Below are 3,958 nucleotides of genomic sequence, written 5' to 3'. Positions count from 1 at the left end.
TAGTTATTGGGGGAGCTTACGTCAGCACTGATTTGGCGAGGTGTGCTCTAAGCTTGATGAGGGAAACTTTGAAGAAGACGTGGCTACTCCACAAGGCCATCGACATGAATACCAAGGGGGTTTTAATTATGGATAGCATGTTTTTATGTTCAATTTCATTATTGATTGTACCTTGCTCCATGGAGAGCTAAACCACTAAAGGGTACTTGGACTTGTAACCCTAGGATATTATTGTTTCATTGACCTTTTATTATGCTTTCTTTAATTGATGTGCTTAATTGAGTTCCAACCTTAAATGTTTGTTGAATTGGTTTTCCGTTAGAGTGACACTAGGGCTGAGAGCCTACATTGGTAATCGTTGTGAGTGAGTGATACACCATAATGGTTAAATAAAACAAGATTGGAGAGGGTCGAGAGAGTGAGTTGAGAGGTAGTATAACATCCGCTTTTCCCTTCGGTGTGATTTATCCTACCTCCAGGTTCCAAGAGTTCTTTGAGGCACAAGACTCCGCTGGGGCTTAGTGGCGCAAGCAACAGAGTGAAACGTTGAATTAATCCATAGTGCTAGGGCTTAATTATGACTAGGGGTCTTTTGCCTGGACCAAAGGTTTAGATCTATATTAGGGAATAGGGTTTATTACTTAGAGTCCCTAAAGCTTTAAGCAACCTTGCATAGTGTGAGGTGTTGAGACTGAGTGATTTCTCCACCAGGGCATAGTGTAGGGTTAGTCATGGTTGACCTTAGGTTTGGGGCCGTGTATTTTAGGATTTCCACGACTCATTAAGCATTAGTTAGGAGACATAATAGTTAGTTTTGCACTTTAAGTAATAGTCCTAGGGTGAGCAATGTCCAGGTGCCCCACTTTCCGTCGTTTACCTCTCTTATCTTTTATTTGCGCCTCCTTCTTCTTTTCTTTTATTTCCTTTTGCATTGATTCTATTCACATCACTATCAATTCATCTTCACTTAGTTAAATAGCAATCTTTGTGTTTCTGATCACTATTCCCTGTGGATACGACTACACACTCTCCAGGGTATTATTAGTTCGACAAACCCGTGCACTTGTAGTACAACATGCAAAGGGTGTTGTCAAATCTTTTGAGAGAAATACTCTAATCATAGTCACATACCAAGATCTTCCACCCTTCATATCGTCATGCGCCAAGTCACCATGCATTAGTCACATCATCAACCTTTTCACTTCTCCTTTTTGCCAAGTCATCATTGCCACGTCACGTTCCATTGCCATGTGACCTCTTGGTTTATCACATAATGCCAATCCAAGTCCCCAAACCTAATAGTTTCAACTTAGAATTGAAAATCATCACCACATCTTCCTCATGAAATTTTTTGTGATCAATTTTCTTATCATGGCAACAATTAGTTTGTTCCTTGTAAGTCTTAGCATTCTCATAAGAATTTAGTTTTAACTTGTCATGCTCATGAATTTAAAGTTTAAGAATTATTTTAATTAGACTTACCCATCCACTGAGACTTGAAGGAAGAAGTTCATGTTTTACCTATGAAGCTTTATCTTCCTTGGAAATATTAGGCATGGAATCTAGCCTTAACTTTTCAATATTAGTTCAATGATTTTTCATGTTCACTAACATCATCACGAAAGTCATGCTTTGGAATTTCTTGTCTGTTAGTTTGATGTAGTGTGTCGGTCCTTCAATGTGAATTCTCAAGAAAAGATTGTTCAATAGGGTTAGACAAATCAAATTCAATTGTTTCATTGGCAACATTTAAAAAAAGTTTTCCATGTTTAATATCAATGATTGTACTTTCTGTGGCTAAGAATGGCCTACCAAGAATGATGGGGATTTGAGAATTCTCCTCCATCTCTAGCACATCAAAATCAGCTGGATTGAAAAACTTACCAACCCTAATAGGTATATCCTCAAGGATACCAATCGGATGCTTGGCAAAGTGGTCCACTAATTTCAAAGTGATTATAGTCGGCTTTAATTCACCCATTTCCAACTTCTTGCACAAAGATAGAGCTATGAGACTTATAATAGTGCCAAGGTCACATAGTACCTGTTCAAAACTTGTACTGTCGGTCACACAAGGAATGGAGAAATTTCCTAAGTCTTTGAGCTTTGGAAGTAATTTCTTTTGGATTAAAGCACTACACTCTTTGGCCAATGCCACATTTTCGTATTCCTCCATTTTCTATGTTTTGAACAATATGTCCTTCAAGAATTTAGCATATGAGGGCATTTGTAACAAAGCCTCTATGAAGGGTAAATTATTGTAAAACTTCTTTAGAACTTCCAAAGACTTCTCAAATAATTTATCTAGTTTGGCCTTAGCCAGTCTTTGAGGAAAAGGAATAGGTGATATGTAAGCCTTTCATGTGATGTCCTTGGGCTCTTCCCATTCATTGTCTTTAACCTTATTTTTGTATTCAAATTAATCACATGATGCCTTGACCTTTTTTGTTGTCTCTGTTTAAATACCTTAGTTGATATCCTTTCTCATTTTTGGATTCTCCAACTGTGTGCTACTCCTCATAGTCATAACATCATCCTACTTGTTCGAGTTAATTTCTAGTTTACCTGGGATCATGCCCTGAGGTCTTGATGAAGAGCTTGCTTACTGAGCAATTTGGGTCTCTAACGTCTTATTGTGATTTGCCACTAAATCAACCTTTTATGTTTACCACTTGTTTGATTCACTCAAAATTTGAATTTCTTGAATAAATTCTTTATTTTGCTTAGTCTGGGTCATCACAAATGTTTCAAGTAATAATTCCAAATTTGATTTATGGACCTCTGGTGGATTAGGAGGCCTTGGCTTAAATCCTGAGGGTTATTATTTGAAATTACTTTGTCCTACTTGACTTTGATAATTCTTATAGGAGAGGTTATGATGGTTTCAACCAGGGTTATAAGTACTTGAAAAGGGGACATTTAAGGTACTCTGACTGAAATTGTTGACAAAGTGGGCTTGCTCCATTGATTGGTCTCGAGGGGTGAAATTTCCTAATTGACATTCTATAGCTTGATGTCCAATATATCCACAAATCTCACATGAAACATTAGAACTCCCACTACATTCACGTTCATCCTATCAAATTTTTTGAGTTAAAGCATCCACATTAGTTGTTATGATGTCCAAAGCATCTACATATTTTCTTGGGATCTTTTTCTAACTGCTTCCTCTGTTATTAGACCATTGGTAATGGTTCAAAGACATGTTTTCTAATAAATTATAGGCCTCATCTATCTTCTTATTCATCAGTGGTCCTCCTGTTGCAGCATCCACCGATATTCTTCAGTTGTATGTTAGACCAATGTAAAAACTTTGCACCAACAACCATTTTACAAGTCCATGGTGTTGATACATCCACAAAAACTCCTTAAATTGGTCCCAAGCATCATATAAAGATTCTCTATCTTTTTTAGCAAAGCTTGTAATTTGGTTTCTGAGTTGTGCGGTCATGCTTAGAGAGAAGTACCTGATAAGAAAAGCATGAGAAAGTTGGTTTCACATTGTGATTAAATCTATCGGCAGAGAGTGCAACTACACCCTAGCTATGTCTTTCCAAGAAAAAGGAAAAAGCCTTAACTTGATAGTATCTAGAGAAACTACGTTAATCTTCAAGGTGTTGCAATATTCAAAAAATATGGAAAGATGAAGAGTTGGATCTTCTAATGGTGATACTCTAAATTGATTCTGCTGAACCATAGAGAGTAGGGATGGCTTCATTTCAAAATTATTCGCCTCCACGGTGGGTCTTGTGACACTTGAATGTAACTCTTGTGCATTTGGTGCACTAAAGTTCATTAAAGTTTGATTGTTATCGTCTATAATTGATGGTTGTGAGTGTTGAGCTTTCTTCCTTCTTTAATATTGTCTTCTAATTTGAAAGCTTCGCTTAACTTCCTGATCTAGGTCCACAAGATTATTAAAACCTCTCAACCTTTTCATATAAGGTATAACCTCTTG

The 3,958-nt window shown here is 37.0% G+C and overlaps 1 non-coding gene across 1 annotated transcript; it reads left to right on the top strand.

The window, feature by feature from the left end:
* Positions 1 to 3,335: 3,335 nt before the first annotated feature.
* On the top strand, positions 3,336 to 3,442 carry LOC120271255. Its single transcript, XR_005539874.1, has one exon. It is a non-coding gene; the product is annotated as a small nucleolar RNA R71 (small nucleolar RNA).
* The last annotated feature ends 516 nt before the right edge of the window (positions 3,443 to 3,958 follow it).

Source organism: Dioscorea cayenensis, chromosome 10, assembly GCF_009730915.1.
Source record: "Dioscorea cayenensis subsp. rotundata cultivar TDr96_F1 chromosome 10, TDr96_F1_v2_PseudoChromosome.rev07_lg8_w22 25.fasta, whole genome shotgun sequence".
In the NCBI taxonomy this organism is placed as follows: domain Eukaryota; kingdom Viridiplantae; phylum Streptophyta; class Magnoliopsida; order Dioscoreales; family Dioscoreaceae; genus Dioscorea; species Dioscorea cayenensis.
Note: the sequence above shows the minus strand (reverse complement) of the source record. Positions and strands in the feature narration are given on the sequence as shown.